The 19,405-nt window shown below is 36.8% G+C and overlaps 1 non-coding gene across 1 annotated transcript; it reads right to left on the bottom strand.

Moving 5' to 3' along the window:
- Positions 1-15,130: 15,130 nt before the first annotated feature.
- Positions 15,131-15,237, bottom strand: LOC125582637. Its single transcript, XR_007320094.1, has one exon. It is a non-coding gene; the product is annotated as a small nucleolar RNA R71 (small nucleolar RNA).
- Between the last annotated feature and the right edge of the window lie 4,168 nt (positions 15,238-19,405).

Raw genomic sequence — 19,405 nt, 5'->3', positions numbered from 1 at the left:
TTTAGTTATCACCATAACTTCGACTGAACTTATACTGGGGACTTGACTGTGTAGTTTAAGTCTGGGGGGAGGTTTACTGATATTGGTTTATTTCATAAGTCTTATTAAAATGTTTTCAAAAAGAAAGTTTTTATTGAGTCAAGAAGGGGACAATGACTTACTGATTTTACTTGTTATCTAACCACACCATTCTAGACTTACTAGTTGCAGATAGCACTAAAGATACTATAGTGGATCAACCTGTCAACTATGTTACACTTGCTGAGAATGTTTGAAAGAACCAAAGCTGACATCCAACCTAACTAAGCTCAACTTTGCTTGACTTGGGGCTTAGTATACATGGGATCGGATTCTTCAAACAAGTCTGGAAAGTAAAGCATTGTAAAGATATGTCACCCTCTCTCTTTATATTTCAAAATTGAAAAAAAATATATTAATAATTATAATATATATATATATATATATATATAATTATAGATGATAATTTAGGAAAAGAATTTGAACATGACTTGGTGGCTACAACCATTAAGGCTTGATTTATAAGAATTCTATAGGTAAAGGATTCGAACAGGACTTGGTGGCTACAACTATTAATGCTTGATTCACAAAGAATCCTAGGATATAGGTCAAAAAGAAGTGAACATGATTTGGTGGCTAAAACCATTAAAGTTTGATTCATGGAAGCATGTCCAATCTTGGTCAATGATCTTTCAATGAAAGCAGACTTTGACTGAGAGAGAAACTGTTAGAGAGAGAGGAAAGGAACTATCAATTACCTGCAGGTCAAGAGACTTGTTTGAGCATCTTTGCATCCTATGATCGATACTCCCAAGGTAAAGCGTACACTTTTATTTAAGCAAGAAATGAGGTTGGTAGAGGGGATTGTCAAACATGATTTGCTAAGTTGTTTACTAGGTGAATTTGGTTGCTAGACTAGGATATGGTATAATGTGCTTTTGAGATTAGAAATTCCTAAGGTGATGATTCTGAGTTTTAAATCTGTGAGTCCATGCTATTTTCAAACCTCTTTTAGAGAGACTGCATGTATGTTTTGCTTGAGGGCAAGCAAAAGAGTATGTCTGGGGGAGTTGATAGGCCATGGATTTTACCCACTTTTAGCCATGGTTTGTAAGTGTTTTAATAACTAATTACTATATTTCAAAGTCTATTTAGTATATTTATAGGTTCAGGAGTGATTTGGAAGAAAGTGATGATTTTGGAGCATTTTGGACATAAAAGGAGAGAACATCTGAGCTGACCTTCGAGCAAGACCAGCGGTCGACATTCAAAGGAAATAATCGATCGTTGCACGGCTTGTGACGTCTATCGACAGCGAAGCGCGCAGAAGCCCGTTTGGTTCCAGCTGACTTAGAGCCCAAGATTTCACCAAATTACAAGATTACCCGTGATGAGTTTTTAACCTAATATTTATAGTTTGCCAATGTGTTTTAGGCAAAGTGTGCTTTCTTGTTCTCTTATTTTCACAGCAAAAGGTTTTCTAGGATTTAGTAGATTTGGAGAAAAGATCCAGAGAGATTTGTGATTGGAACTCCATTATTATCTATTCTATATCTATGCAGTTTTTATACCTTATTGTTGATATGAATTGCTTAACTATGTCTGAGTAGTTCTACTGTTAGGTTTAGGGTTCAAATAAGTTATGAGGGATTAGCCCCAACTATAGATTGCTAGTTGTTATATTCATCAATAGGATTGTCATTAATGCATGTTTCTAGTTTAGCTAACTAGAACCTTGACCTAGGAGTTGTAGGCACAAGTTAACACTTGAATCTCACCCTGAATCTGCCCTAATTGAGCTAGGATTGTTAGAGTATGGCGAAAGCTGATCTAGTAAGCCTAGTGGGCATTATTAAACCTGCGCGTAAAGCTTGACTAAGAGCGCGTCGATCGATATTCGTATAGAATAATCGATCGACGGTGCAAAAGGTGTATCGATCAATATTCCTCTAGAATCATCGATCGACACTTTCTAATTGGTCCGACCTACTGTTGAAACCATTAGATTTGGTCAACAGACAAACCTAGAAAGCGAACGCCGATCGGTTTGTTCTCAAGTGATTGAGCTCTATAATATCATGCATACAACTGTTAAGCATTTGTAGGATTATTATCCTAATTACTTGAATAGAAACCCTAAGTCTAGATATTTCATTTAAGTGTCAAAAACCCAATCAAACCAACCGAGCAACTACCTTGCTCACAACTTGCTATTTACATTTAAACATAATCAACCTAGCTTAATCACTCTGATTAGATTTATTAGGTTCCCTAGCTCCTTGTGGATTCGATCCCTAAGTACTACAATTGAACATCTTATTTGAGAGAATAATTCACTCCTTAGGGTAATTTGAGTGAGATCAGTTAACATTTGCTGCTTCTGCAGCACTCCTAGTATAAAACCATATCTCATTAGCATGGTCCGAATGTACTCGATCAGTGCCATTATTGGATACTCCCTGGCGCTAGAAAGAGCGGAGTCGAGAAACTCAGCTAGGTTGCTAGTCATTATGTTGTATCGTGCTCCTGAGAATTGAGACCTAGTTCAGTGCTCAAGCCCAGTATTGCTGCTGCAGCATGCCTAGTATATAACCATCTCATTAGCATGGTCCGAATGTACTCGATCAGTGCCATTATTGGATACTCCCTGGCGCTAGAAAGAGCGGAGTTGAGAAACTCAGCTAGGTTGGTCATGCTCCTGAGAATTGAGACCTAGCTCAGTGCTCAAACCCAATCCTTATCAAGTAATATGCAAAGACAATATCAATAACCTTAATCTCGTTGAAGTGAATGTAGAAGTCTTCCAACCGGTAAGCTTTTGCTATCAGGTAAATCAGGCAATTCTTCTTGAAGATTGTTTGAACGTTTCTTTGTAGATGCATCAGGCACGCACAGTGATGTGACTTCGGGTACACCTGCCAAATAACCATTGTCAATTTCAATATTATAAACAGTAATACATTGGATATTGAAGCTAAGTGAATGTGTATAGTCCAAGCGATCATGTTTATGATATGCTATAACTTAGCGACTAATAGTTTTATCTACCGTAATACAATGGTATCACAATATGATTGTCATCTATATTTATCATGTTAAAACATTAGATAATGACGTAGTTCTCATTACTTACCCGTCTTATGCCAGAGTAAATCATGGTGTGGCGATTAGAGACGAAAACCAATTCTTCAGAGTCCAGAACGACACTCATAAGCTTGTCGAAGAAACAAGTCCAAGACTGGTCATTCTTGCTGTCTACAATCCAAAATCCTATTGGGGATATATGGTGAGGAGGCAGCCTGCGAACTTCCCCTTGAGGTGCGTTCCGTCTATAATAACAACCTTTCTCAAGTAAGGGAATCCCTTGATACTCGCACCAAATGCGAGAAACAAATATTTAAAGCTCTACGCTCAATCTGGTGCGGGACTGTTTCAAATGATATTATAGACCCGGGTTTTCATTAGCAACCTGATTTACCTTTACCTGGAAAGTAACGAGAGGTATGCTGTCTCAGCGCTTCCCACACCTTGGTCAATAGCCGACTCTCTTGACCTCCAAGCGTTCCAATACAAGATTGGAACTTTATGGTCATTTCTCATGATCACCCTAAGTGTCCATGGTCTTTGACCTCTTCGAGCTCATGTCCCGTATTTGTGCCTCATCATATCTCTAATAACTGTTGAAGTTGCTTGGCTTTAGAATGCCCAAGAATCATCAACTGAGCAGGTGTGCACGTTCTCTATTGTATTTATCTCAAACTTTGGGCATCCTCCAATCTTAGTGGCATACACCCTCCACCCGCAGCTTGCTTCTTCTACACACTCAAGCAGTATTTTTCTCGGCTCCGACTTCTTCACCAAGTATCTGAACTTGTTGGATATGGCATACAGAGTCATATGCAATTTCAAAGCCTCCTTACCTGTCCAACATATAGCTGATCCTTGGAAAACATGTCTGCACCTTCTGCAGATGTTAAAATATTTCACAATATGATGTTTTGTCCATTCATTAATAATTTAAGTGATAACATATAATGTAACGGATAATTTAGATGTTACAAATGCAAAAGTATTGCTCAGTTGTAATTGCGTATACTTACCCAGAATTTGACAGTCATCTGATGCCTCTTATAAAGACAATCCACTTAGATGCCTCTTCTAAAGGTAACGGATAATTTAGATGTTACAAATGCAAAAGTATTGCTCGGTTGTAGTTGCGTATACGTACCCAGAATTTGACAGTCATATGATGCCTCTTCTAAAGGCAATCCTCTTGCAATCGGAGGCACTCTTGCCTGGGAGGTGACATCGAACTCCATGTTTAGATTTCTGATGCCGCTAACTTCTCCTATGATATACCATGGATTTTACCAGTTTTTACCCATGGTATATAAGCGTTTTAAAATATCTATATTATTAAAACTGAAGTACACATTGAAATTGTTTGGAAACATGAATATCATTATAAATGAGAATTGTTTAGAAACATGGATAGCAGTATAAAGAGAAGTATATTTTCCTTTTAGTAATTTCATTAATATAATTAAATTAATTGTATTTCCATATTTCACTCAGTTTAACAATTTCATTAATTAAATTAGCTTAACAATACATCACATCATTAATTATATTACCATAATAATTATAGTGCAGATTTTTATTTATTAGTTTTCAACATTAACTTTGTGCCAATTATAAAATAAAAAATGTAAAATAACTGAGTTTTTCATATAGTTAAACGTTCGGTTTAGTTTATTTTACTAAAAAAATTGTTTTAGTTTCAATCGGTAAAAAAATACGTAGCCAAATACGTACTCACGTAATTTTTCACTCCATATAATCATTTTACTAAATAAAAAAAAATATTTCTATTTCACTTAATTTAGCCAAATACTTAGAAAGAGTCATTTTTATTATTTTATAAAATCAGTTAGGCATAAACATTGGTTTTCCATTTAGGTACGGGTTTTTCCTTTCAGTTATCGTTTTTTTTTTGTTGTTTTGAAATTAGGCATCACTTGAATATTTTAAATTTATATGTGGGTTTTGAGTTGGGTTCTTCTGGGTCTGGATGAGTTCGGTTCTGATGTATAGGAACCTAAAAATATTTAAATAACAAATGTATCTGAAACTACCAAAAATAACTATATTAAGCGATTCGGTCCAGGTCTTTTGAATACAATTAATTATATTACGACACATCTAAAATATATGACACTAATTATGAAAAACAAATATCAATGTGTAAAAATTAAATAACCAATACCCGCGCGGATGCGCGGATCAATCTCAAGTATTTATTGTCTTTTGGATTCTTTTTAGAGTATTTACAGGCTCAGGTATTTTTTGGAGTAATGTGGTGATTTTGAAGCATTTTGGAGATAAAGATAGGAGAAACTCATAGTTGTTCATGGGACAGCCAAACTCGACATTCAGAGTCAACCGTCGATCGACAAACACTACTTGTCGTCGATCGACAACGAAGCGCGGAAGAGGGCAGCTTGTTTATGACCGACTTGAAGCCCAAGATTTTACATATTTACATAATTACCCCTTGCCGACTTTAACCTAATATTTATATACTCTACCATTGTTCTTGGCAACACACACTTTCTCATTTTTCATACCACATAGTTTAGGGTTTTTAGTAGTTTGAAGAGAAGATCTAAGACTCCTTCAGAGCTTTGTACTGAAACTCTAGTTTTTATACCTTATTGTATTTATGCAATTTATTCATATTATTATCGTGTCTTGCTTGATTATGTCTGAGTAATTCATCTGTTAGATTTTAAGGCTTAATTAAGGTTATGAAGGATTAGCCCCAACTATAGAATTACTAAGGTGGTAGATATCATTCAAGGAATTTCTTGTAATGCTTGTGTTCTAGAATAGCTAACTATAACCCCAGATATTAGGATTGTGGATAACTACGACGGTAGGTTCTACACTAGAATAAATTCTCTTGAGCTAGGATTGCTAGAAACTGCAACAGCTGATTTAGTTCAAACTAGTGAACCTATTGATCAACTCGCTATTGTTTACTGCTTTTAAAATGTTTGCCTAACATAGTCACAACTAACTTAAATCTATTGTGAGCCATCGGTTCTTGTGGATTAGATCACTAAGTAATCGAACTAAACCTCTTATTTGAGAGAGTCAAGTCACTCCTTGCGGTAATTTTAGTGATATTAAATTTGGCGCCGTTGTCGGGGAGCTTTGATCGCTATTAGATCTAATTATTTAGATTTAGTTTAGGTTATTTCTTATTTTAATTTTCTCATAATTTTTTTTCGTGATCTTTTCAGGTGCATGCCCAGCGGTACTAGAAGAAACAAGAAAAAATCGGTGCTATTATCAGATCCTGCACTTCTAGAACGCACAATCCGCAAAGAGTGACACACCGCATCAATTGACAACAGGACATCTCCATCGACCGATTTCTGTGAGCTACCACAGATTGACACTTCTTCGAGAACATCGATCGACAGTAATTTGCGAGCAGACATGGTTGCAACTATAGTTCTTTTTCGGGATGAGAATGGAGACCTACATGATCAGGAGGTCATCGGCGTAATGCAGCAGATCAGACGTTGGACGATCAGGGGTTTGTAATCCCTGATCCTGATGCAGCTAATCAACAAGCTGCTGATGTTGATAATGTAAAGGCTGCTCAACCCAGAACGTTGGCTGATTACAACCGTCCAGATAAATAATACGCCAACAGGTATGCTATTCATTCTCCATCTATCCAGAGTAACGATTTCGAGCTGAAGCCTCAGTACTTCACGTTTGTGGGACAGACACCTTACCATGGTCACCCACACGAGCTTCCTGTGGACCATCTGGAGCGGTTCGAGGATCTAGTTTCTGCCATTAAAGCCAATGGAGTCCTTGAGGACTACCTTCTCTGCAAGCTCTTCAAGTACTCACTTGTTGGAGATGCTTTGCACTGGCTTACACAGTCACCACCAGGATCTCTTACATCCTGGACTGACATCAAGAACACATTCTTGCGTAATTTCTTTGATGAGGCACGTGCTGCGGACTTGAGGAGCAAGACTGCTACATTCACACAGGAGCCTACAGAGTCTTTCAGAACCTCTTGGATCAGATTCAAGTCTTATCAGAGGGATTGTCCACGCCATATATTCAATGAAGTGCAGCTGCTCAGCACTTTCTTCAAAGGCATCGCGATGGCATATCAGATGGCTCTGGACACAGCTAGTGAAGGGAACTTCAATACTAGGAATCCAGAAAAGGCTGTGAGACTTATTGAGAACTTGGCATCTAGCAACAGCACCAAGAACATTGCCTTTTAAAGGAAGAAATTGGCTACTGGCTTTGGAAAAGAACATATGGATGATGTTAAGGCCAAGTTGGACAGTGTTACCAAGCTTCTTAAGAGCAGGTTAGCTTTGCAAAATATATGGAGCATGTATAAGTCAGCGACGATGATGGTGACGAGGAGAACGTAAACTTCATCAGTGGTACCGGTTTTCAGAATAGGAGATATGGGAACCAGAGTATAAACAAGAATTTTTATGGCAACAACCAGAGGAGCAACTACAACCCGAGTTCCAAGTACCAGAAACCCCACAGCAACAACAAAGCCAATTAAAAATAAAACAACAGAGCCAATGATGGTTCTTACTACCAGAATCCACCACCACAGACCCATGAGAGCAAGATCAAGAAGATGCTTGAATTTCTAGAGGGTGAGCAGAAGCTGACAGTGGATTTCAATGGGATGTAGATGCTGTCTACACCAACTTGAACACAAAGTTTGAACCATGAAAGTAAGATTTTGAAACGTTTGAAACCAATCCTTCATAGACATCATATGGTAGGAGCATCCATAGTTAAATCACACATTTATCATGATGCTACATATCAGATACAAGTAGTGCATTAACCTCTGATTTTTTATCTACCACAATGGCTGCTTCAGCTTCTTCTTCCTCTTCTCCACACTTCTTCTTGCAGAACCAGCAGGTTATTGTAGATCATGAATCCTATCTAGACATGTCCTTATAATTCCTCACATGAATTTTCTTTCTAGGCCCATCTCTAGCATAATATCATTTACCACCATCATGTGAAGCTTTAGAAGTTTTAAGATTTTGATCTTTAGACCTTGTTGCACTTGTCACCTCTTCCAGTGATAAAGTATCATTGTCATACTTAAGTATTTTCTTGAGAGAGCTGAACCATGAGGATAGCGAATTTTTGAGCAGAATCTCTTGAAACTCCACTGACACAATTCATTCACGCTTGATAGATATGAGACAACCTTCAAGTAGTCATCGATATTCTCATCCATAGTTCCAGTATCAACCATCTTCACTGTATAAAACTTGTGATGCAAGTGAATCCTATTCAGTAGAACCTCTCAAGTGTAGGCCACATAGATGTGGTTCTAGTATAAAACTCGATCTTCCTTAACACATTATCTCTCAAGTTGATAATATCAGATTCATAGCTTTCTCTGATCTTTCTAGCAATTTATCTTCTTCTTTCACTAATCTCTTCTTTTGTGCATCTTCGTTTCATCCTTCTTGATTCATGAAACATAAAGTGACGAAAATTCTTCTAATACATCCTTTTAACCAAGGGTGGACAGATGTGCAGGCGTCTTCTTCTTCCACAATAAGAAGTCTCCATTCCCATTAAAATACTCCATTTTAATTCTTGCATTCGCCATTGAGATTGACCAACCCTTAAACTCTGAAATCAATTTTCTTCCTCAGCGACAAATTAGTTTGACTTAGATCAAGAATCAAACACAAAAACTTGCTTATATACTCTTTGGGGGTGCTCGCCAATGAATCCCAACATCATTGATAATTAAATCGCAAGAAAACTAAAATGTTTAGAAAAAAAATATAACCGATCAAAAGACAAACCAAAAAAAACACAAGTGAAAGAAGAGACTATACCATTCTAAATTAATAGAAGATTTATATTGTTGGTATTGACATATTTGTATTTTAGTTGTAATCTAAAATTATAAAATGTAATCACCAACAATTGCAATGTTTCACTTAGTCATTTGTAATTTATTATTTAAGTAAATATAATAGTTAACTTCGACGATTTCAAAGATTCATTTAAATTTCTAACTATATTTTCTCATTTAATTTTAATTAGAGATTCAAATTTTTTTGTCAGCTATTAGAGATTCAGTTAATAATCACTTATATCAAATTCAAACATAAATTTAAATGTGCATAAATAAATATAATTGTTTTGGTTTCTATTTTGTTAATATTTATCTATTAATAAATAAATTATTTAAATAAGTCATAATGTTTTCTCTGAAATCCGAATAAAAACAAATCAACCAAAAACGTACCAAAACGTGTTGCAAACCAGAAAACATAATTGAAAACCATAAATTAATTTTTTTAAATATATAATATGTAATGATATAAAATATTAATTACCAACAAATCAAATTATCCAAATATATGTTTAAAAAATCAATATTAATTTAACATTTATATAAATAGATATGAAAATATAATTGAAAATCTCATTAAAAACTTATGCAGTTTTTAGAATGAATATACACTTTTTAGACATTTCTATATGCTTTTAAATATTTATGTAATTTTTAGAATAAAAAGACACATATTTAAACAAAAGATAGCTCTATAAAAATCTATACAGTTTCTTAGGATGAAAATATAATCATTATGAAAAGAAGCATCTTAAGATATTTTTCTCTTAAAACTAATAAGATTTATAGATGAAAAAACACATCACTTAACATTTGTTGGAAAAAACACATCAATTAATGTGATATTGAAAAGATAAATCAATTTTAAGACAACATTCAACACAAAAACTCGTGTCTTTTCATTTCTATTTTGCTAATATCTATTTATTAATACTTCACAAATATTCATAATTTTTTTAAATCCAAAACTCAGTGTATTAATATGATGATTTGAATCTCTTAAGAAAATTATATGAAAATTACATCTCTTAATTTTGTTTACAATAAAATTGTATTTATTAGTTTTTGAAGTGAAATTATGTATTTTCGTTTGTTACTTTGCTCATATCAATTTATTTATACTTCACATAAATATTTTCAATTGTTTTATATCTAAAAATAGGTGTATTAATATGAAATATTTAAATCTCTTAAGTTTTTCACATGAAAAGTTGCATCTCTTAAGTTTTTTTTTTACTTGAAAATTTGTATTTATTAGTTTTTGAAATAAAAAATATATGATCCATTTGTATTGATTTGGCTACGACTCGTTCGTACCATTTTAGTCACGACCCATTCACACCCTTTCGGTTACGATCCGTTCACACCCTTTCGGTTACGATCCGTTCACACCCTTTTGGTAACGACCCGTTTGCATTTTTTCGATCACAACCCATTCTCAACCCTTCTGTCATGACCAATTTCACCCTTTGGTCACGTCCCGTTTGCACCTTTTTGTCATGATCCATTCGCAACCTTTCGGTCATGACCATTTGCATCCTTTTGATCATGACCTATTTGCACCCTTTTGGTCACGTTCATGACACTTTTACACCCTTTCGGTCATGATCCATTTTCATCTTTTCGGTCACAACCCGTTCGTAGCCTTTCGGTCACAACCCGTTCGTAGCCTTTCGGTCACGGCCTGTATGCACATTTTCGGTCATGACACATTCACACTCTTTCAGTCACGACACGTTCACACCATTTGGATCATGACACGTTCATACCTTTTAGATCACAACACATTCATACTTCTTAGATTACGACACATTTATACCTCTTAGATCAAAACAAATTTGCACCTCTTCATTGATGACACCATTTTAATATTTATAATTGTTTAATCAGTGTTAATATAAAATTCATCTCTTAAGTTTTAATATAAAAAGTTGTATTTATCAACGAGATGAAAACTTATGTCTTTTTATTTTTACTTTGTTCATATATATTCATTATGGCCATTTGCATCATTTTGGTCACAACCTATTTGCACCATTTTGGTCACTTTCACACTCTTTCAGTCATGATCCATTCGCATCATTTCGGTTACAACCCGTTTGTAGCCTTTCGGTCACTACCCGTTTGCACATTTTTTGTCACGAACAGTTTGCACATTTTCGGTCACGACCTATTTGCACATTTTCGATCATGACACATTCGCACCCTTTGGATCATAACATGTTCGTACCTCTTGGATCACATCATGTTTTTACCTCTTAGATTACGACACATTCATACCTCTTAGATCAAAACAAATTTATACCTCTTTGTTGATGACACCATATTAGTATTTATAATTTTTTAATCAGTGTTAATATTAAAATTTCCATCTCTTAAGTTTTTAATATGAAAAATTGTATTTATTAGCATTGAGATAAAAAATTATGTCTTTTTGTTTTTACTTTGCTTATATCTATTCATTAATACTTCATAAATATTTACAATTTTTATATATAAAAGTCAGTGTATTAATATAAAATTTTGAATCTCTTAATTTATACATGAAAGTTTCATCTCCTAATTTTTTTTTACAAAAAAAAAATTATTTATTAGTTTTTTAGATTAAAAGTTGTATATTTCACTTTTATTTTGCTCTTATATATTTATTATTATTTTACCTAAATATTTACAATCATTTTATATCTAAAAATCAGTATATTAATATAAAAATTGAATCTTAAGTTTTTTATATGAAAAATTGGATTTATTAATTTTTAAGATTAAAGATTGCATGTATTGCTTATGAAAAGACACAATTTTTAAAACTAATACATTTTTTAAAAAAATAAAAAGAATGTAAACATACAACTTTTGAAATTATAATGAAAAAACACAAAATTTTAGATAAACACATCATTTTATAATTTGACAACTTTACAAAACTCATTTCAGTTTTTTTTTAAGAGAAGACACAACTTTCAACATTAAATAGGTTGCTAAGGTTTTTAGATGAAAAGTTGTGTCTTTCACTTTTCTTTTTCTCATATCTACTTATTATTCTTTTACATAAATATTTATAATTGTTTTATATCTAAAAATCAGTGTATTAATATAAAAATTGAATCTCTAAAAAAAATTATATGAAAAGTTGTGTTTCTTAGTTTTTAAGATGATAAATTGCATCTATTGCTTATGAAAAGATACAACTTTCAAAACTAAAATATTTAAAACTAAGGGGTTATTCGCGCTTCGCGCGGAATATTGTTTTTAAATATGATTTTATGATGATGTGATTATGTGGTCAGTATTTATTTGTGAAGAGTATTTGATGTTTTATTATGTTATGAAGTAGTAGATAATAAGTTAATATATTATGTGTTTCTCTTTTTAATAATGTGTTGTTGTATATATAATACTACTTGTTAATGGTGAAGTGAGTTTCTTATGTAAAACATATTGAATTTCAATAACTTTGTCTTTAGGCATTTGTAGATTCTAAGATTAACGGTGTCAAAATTTTATTTTAATTTTTCACATTTTTGAACATTACTCTTTTTAGTTGTTATTTGCACTCTCCCCCATATTTTGACTTTGAGTCGTCACCATCTATGTATTTCGTTTATCTCTCCAATGTGTTAGTGCTTCTCACCATCACTGGGAAAAGACTCACCTCAGTCCTCATGTTTTTCCTCACCTTCTTTTTCTGTAAGATTATTTGGTATTTGTTATAGATCAGACATATTAGTTCTAGTTGTGCGGTTGTTTCTTACGGCGTTGTATGTTATTTCGGTCAATATTGGTCCTCTTTTTCCTTAGGTTTTGGCTACGGTTAGAAACTACATCTCGTTGGGTTGGGTCAGAGTTTAGTTGTCACTGATGTTGTTTTCCTCGTCGCTGGTTTGCTGTCAATAGTTTCTGCTCGTCTTGGTTTTCAAGATTTGGCTTTTGGTGATCTGACTTCTATGCTCTTTTCCATAGCTCTAGGATGGCTCCTGATATCTTTCATATTTCCATTGTGTTATCCATTCACCCATGTTCATTTTGATCATATAGACTAGGATTTAGCCATGTTTAGGTTTCATTTTGCATGCATGAGTCTTTATTAGGTATTGGAGTACCACATGGAGTTCTTGGAGACATTTGGGTGCGTTTGGAGCTCAAAATAGGTGATAAAGGTGATCATTGGACGAGCAGTGCATGGGAGCGACCCTACCAGGGCAACGCCATGAACTCGATGTACCCTACCTCTCAGAGCGACCTTACCAGAGCGGCAACACGAGGTCGCTCGCCATTTTCGCTTCGGAGCGACCTCCTAGAGCGATAGGGCGAAGTCGCTCCAGCTCCAGAGCGACCTCACCACAGCGACACCCAGAGGTCGCTCGGGGTTGTGTCGATTTGAGAGCGACGTACAAGCCGGGAGCTACGTCCCACAGCGACTACCTGAGGTCGCTCCCAGCACCCAGAGCGACCTCCCGGAGCGACGTGCCGAGGTCGCTCCGCGTCGTCTATTTGGTCGAACTTATGATTTATCAAGGGCTTTTTGGTCATTTTGTTATGCACGTTTTACACTTTCTAAACCTATGTTTAAGTACCTTTTGTAAGCCATTGGAGGCTGATTATCTTTTGATCTTGAGAAAAACCACCAAAAACCTCTTGGAAAGTTCATCTCTTTGATTCAATTGATCATTTTTGTAATTGCAATCCTGTTGTTTTGATATCGATTCTCTGTATTTCTCTACATGATTAATCTGAAATCCAATATGGATTTAAGAGGAATCATGGAGATTAGTGAGTAATCACCTTTTGAATTCATGGGTTAGGGAGATTAAGAGTGATTTGGTTAGAGCTAGGATGTTTTAGTGTAGATCATTCTTGGTCCTTGCTAGTAGAGTATTCATAATGCATCTTCTGAGTTGGCCTCTCAAAAGTTGATCTTCAGGCATTTTCGACCCAAAAGGTGTTTGATGAAATGCCTGAGACAACTCTTCTAAGCTTTTAGCATACTTTACCAAAGACATTTGTTGCTAGAGGTGCTAAGATAGCCATTAGACTTGTTAGTAATGATTGCTTTCATATTATTCAACCAAATACATTTGATGTTTGAAATGTGTTAGTAAATGAACATTCATCTAGACATAGAGTTTGTTTAGAACTGTGTCTAAGCTTAAGGTTGATAGTTTGATTGATCGTTTGCCATCCTTAGTTCAAAACTTGATCACCCAAGGTCTAATCCCTATGCCCATGAGTTCTCTTTTCCCTTAGTCAAGAAAGTTACTTCATTTATCGATTTTATTATTCTGCAACTGCATTAGCATTAATCATTAGTTTAGAAATCTTTTAAATCACCGGTTGCACTTAGATTAAGTGAGTACTTGCATTCTCAGTGCTTTGAAATCCCTTAGAATTGGTTGGACAATCTTTTATACTACATTATTTGTCTTAGGAGCCTTGAAAACTCCTAACTTCAAATTGGCGCTGTTGCCAAATTCTGAGTAGATTTGAACATTGAGATTTAGTCACTTGCTTGAGACTAAATCATTTTTTATTTTTTTTTCTTTTGTTACTGATTCTCCTTCTTCACCTCCCTTTTACTTTCAGGTGTATGAACTTGAGGAGCAGGGGTCCATCAAACCAAGTTCCCAGAGTTGCAGACATCAGAGCTTTAGAGAGAGAGTGTGCTAGAAAGAGAAGAAAAGAAGAGCAACAGCCTCACTTGCTGAGATTGGATATTAATATGGGAGACCAACCTCAAGATGATGTGAACGCCAATGGAGCCAACAACGTTCCACAACACCCACAGCGAGCAGCTCGACCCATTGGCACTTATGACCGCCCCAACATTCATGGTCATAGACTGGGAATCCGGGCACCGGCTGTGGCAGCTAACAACTTTGAGATCAAATCAGGACTCCTCAACGTGATCGAGAACAACAAGTATCATGCTTGGCTTTGGAGGACCCATTTGATCACTTGGACAGGTTCGACAGCTACTGTGGGTTGTCAAAAACCAATTGTGTGTCCAAGGATACATTAAAGCTCAAGCTATTCCCTTTCTCTTTGGGGAATAAGGCACGTCAGTAGGAGAAGCCTCTACCCAGCGACTTTATCACAACCTGGGATGACTGCAAGAAAGCATTTTTGGAGAAGTTCTTCTCTACTTCAAGAACTGCTAAGCTTAGAAATGAGATTTTCAGCTTTCAACAGAAAAACTTTGAAGGATTCAGTGAAGCCTGGGAGATATTCAAGGGCTACCAAACTCAATGCCCACACCATGGTTTCTTTAAGGAAAGCTTGCTAAGCACATTTTACAGGGGTGCTCTTCCTAAGTACAGAGCCAGATTGGATACAGCTAGCAATGGGTTCTTCTTGGGAAGAACTGAGGCAGATGCAGAAGAGCTGGTTGACAACATGGTAAAGAGTGACGCAGTCTACAGTGGAGACCACGACAAAGGCAGTAGAACAGATGACAAGCAGACGAGGAAGGAGTTAGAGGCTCTACAGGATAAGATAGACATACTCATTGCTGATAAATCCACCCAAGAGCAGCTGAACTTTGTTGGTAACCCAAACCAAGAGACACCACCTGTTGTCCATGAGGTTGAGGGTTTGGAAGGTCAAGAAGAGCTGTGTTTCATTAACAACAATGGTAGCTGGTACAAAAAAGAGCCAAACTTTCAACACAACAACTACCAACAGAAATCCTATTCCAACAACCAACAGAGTAGTTATCAGCCTAGGAACAACCAGCAAGGCAGCTATCAGCCTCAGCAAAACCCTCCTCCTGGTTTCAACAACAAAGGACACAATTCATCACAACAACAAGTTAATCCTTCTACCTCTACTTCTCAAGGAAGCAGCACTAATGCCCTACTGAAACAAATATTGGAGTCTCAGACTAGAAGTGAGAAGCATGTTGGTTATGAGTTGAAGAACCTTCACTCAAAGATTGATAGAACCTACAATGATCTCAACAACAAGTTCAAAGCTTTAGAGAACCAGTTTGCTGCCATGAACACTCACCAAAATCGCCAACAAGGTTCTTTACCTGGAAAATCTGCGCAAAACCCCAAAGAGACCATGAAAGCTATCACCCTAAGGAGTGGTAAGGAGTTACCTCATAGAGCTCTCACCAAGGATGCTGAGAAACAAGGTGAGGGGGTGGCCATCAACATAGATGATGAAGTGGTGATTGTTGATGAGAAGATCAATGATGAGATTTTGGAGAAGATTGTGGAAGCCAAAGGTAAAGGAAAGGTTGTGGAAGAGAAGAAAACAGTGAAAGATGGTGAAGTTGTTCTTCCAGCAAGTGAGAATTCTTTTGTTCCTCCTCCCTATGAACCCAAACTTCCATTCCCTGGTAGATTCAAGAGGCGGCTGTTAGAGAAGTACAAAGCTCTATTTGAGAAGCAGATGAGTGAAGTTCAAGTTACAATGCCCGTTATTCATGCTTTCATGCTGATTCCTCAATATAGTAAGTTCCTGAAAGATGATGTAGCTGCAAAGAAGAAAGAGATGGAGGGCATGGTGATTCTCACTCATGAGTGTAGTGCCATCATCCAGAGGCTTGTTGTTCCAAAGAAGCTTGAAGATCCAGGATGCTTCACATTACCCTGTGCTCTTGGACCTATGGTATTTGATAGATGTCTCTGCGATTTGGGAGCTAGTGTCAGCTTGATGCCTTTATATGTTGTTAAGAAGCTTGGTTTCACTCAGTACAAGAAGTGTAGACTTTCTCTGGTATTGGCTGATCGTTCAGTGAAGTACCATGTGGGTATCTTGGAGAACCTCCCCGTGATGGTTGGAAACTATGAGATCCCTACAGACTTTGTGGTGCTTGAAATGGGTGAGGAAGCTCAAGATCCCTTAATCCTTGGGAGGCCTTTCTTAGCTACAGCAGGAGCTATTGTTAATGTGAAAGCGGACAAGATTTATCTTCACTTAGGTAAAGAGCACGTTCTCCACTTTGACATCAAGGAGGTAATGAAGAAACCAACGGTTCAAGGGCAAGTCTTCTACATTGAAGAGATGGACGCCCTTGCTGATGAGCTCCTTGAAGAGTTGTCACTAGAAGACCCTCTACAGCATGCTTTGACGATAGAGAGAGAGGTTGAAGTGATCGAGAACCTGGAGAGTACTGCCTATGGGATGATGATGGATTCACACAAAGGGTTTGTTAGTAAGGATCAGTATGAGGAGCTGCCAAAACTGGTCCATCAAGAAGCCTCAGTCACTCAAGAAGAGGACACCCAGCAAGATGACTGGAGCGAGCTTAAGGCGCCTAAAGTGGAGTTTAAACCTCTCCCCCATGGTGTAAGGTATGCATTCCTTGGTCCTAATGAAACTTATCTTATCATTGTGAGTAGTGAACTTACTGAAACTGAGCTATCTGAAATTTTGAAAACACTTAAAAGATTTAGAAAAGCAATGGGTTACTCACTTGATGACATCAAAGGAATATCACCCTCTTTGTGCATGTATAGGATACATCTTGAGGATGAATCAATGACTTCTATCGAGCATCAAAGAAGGTTAAATCCTAACCTGAAGGATGTTGTAAAGAAAGAGATTCTTAAACTCTTAGATGCTGGTGTTATTTACCCCATTCCAGATTCTAAATGGGTATCTCATGTGCATGTTGTACCAAAGAAAGGCGGTATCACTGTAATTAGAAATGACAAGGATGAATTGATACCAACAAGAACTATCACAGGTCATAGAATGTGCATTGATTACCGTAAGCTAAACTCTACATCTAGAAAAGATCATTTCCCATTACCATTTATTGATCAGAGGCTTGAGAGACTTGCAAATCACCCATTCTATTGCTTTCTTGATGGATTTTCAGGGTTCTTCCAAATCCCCATACATCCCAATGATCAAGAGAAAACGACATTCACATGTCCTTATGGTACCTTCGCATATCGAAGAATGCCATTTGGTCTATGTAATGCTCCAGCCACCTTTCAAAGGTGCATGATGTCAATCTTCTCTGATCTAATTGAAGATGAGGTGTTTATGGATGATTTCTCTGTCTACAGATCTTCGTTTTCTGCTTGTTTGTCAAATTTGTGCAGGGTCCTACAGAGATGTGAAGACACCAACCTTGTGCTGAATTGGGAGAAGTGTCACTTCATGGTTAAGGAAGGGATTGTGCTGGGACACAAGATTTCAGAGAAGGGGATTGAGGTGGATAAAGCTAAGATCGATGTTATGGTTGGTTTACCCCCACCAAAGACATTGAAAGACATCATAAGTTTTCTTGGTCATGTTGGGTTCTACAGAAGATTCATCAAGGACTTCCCCATGATCACTAGACCATTGACCAGGCTGTTGTGCAAATAAGCCACTTTCAGCTTTGATGTGGAATGTTTAGAAGCCTTCAAGAAGCTGAAAGATGAACTCATCAGTTCTCCAATTGTCCAGCCACCTGATTGGGATCTCCCCTTTAAGATCATGTGTGATGCTAGTGACTATGCTGTGGGAGCTATTTTGGGACTATAGAAAGATGGCAAGACCCGTGTGATCTACTACGCAAGCCAAACCCTGAATGATGCTCATATGAGGTATGCCACAACAGAGAAAGAGATGCTAGCCATTGTCTTTACCTTTGAGAAGTTCAGAAGCTACTTGGTGGGATCTAAAGTCATTGTCTACACAGATCATGCTGCTTTGAGACACCTTTTGGCCAAGAAGGATGCAAAACCCAGGCTCTTGAGATGGATCCTTTTGCTTCAAGAGTTTGATTTGGAGATCAAAGACAAGCCAGGAGTTGAGAATGGTGTAGCTGATCACTTGTCCAGGCTGAGAGTGGAATGTGGCATTCCTATTGACGAAGGACTTCAAGAGGAGCAGATCATGGCTATTGGATCAGTGATGGCAGTTTGTGAGACCGGTAGAAAGCTTGAAAAAGTCAAGGCAACAGAAGAGAAAGAACCTTGGTATGCTGATTTGGTGAACTACCTAGCAACAGGAAAAGAACCTTTGAACCTTGTGGGCTATGCCAAGAAGAAGTTCTACAAGGAAGTGAAGAGATACTACTGGGATGAGCCCTACCTCTACATTCTCTGTAAGGATCAACTTTCTAGGAGAGTGGTTGCTAATGAGGAGATTGACGGGATCCTTACACATTGTCATGGATCATCCTATGGAGGCCACTTTGCTACCTTCAAGACTGTTGCAAAGGTGCTACAAGCTGGATTCTGGTGGCCACACATGTTTAAGGATACACAAGACTTTATTTCAAAGTGTGATTCATGCCAAAGGAGAGTGAACATCACCAAAAAGAATGAGTTGCCTCAAAATCCAATCCTTGAAGTTGAAGTTTTTGATGTGTGGGGTATTGACTTCATGGGACCATTTCCATCATCCTTTGGCAACAAGTACATCCTTGTACCTGTTGATTATGTCTCCAAATGGGTGGAAGCTATCGCAAGCCCCACCAATGAT

Source organism: Brassica napus, chromosome C2 (assembly GCF_020379485.1).
Source record: "Brassica napus cultivar Da-Ae chromosome C2, Da-Ae, whole genome shotgun sequence".
Classification (NCBI taxonomy): Eukaryota; Viridiplantae; Streptophyta; class Magnoliopsida; order Brassicales; family Brassicaceae; genus Brassica; species Brassica napus.
This window is presented reverse-complemented; position numbering and strand designations above follow the sequence as displayed.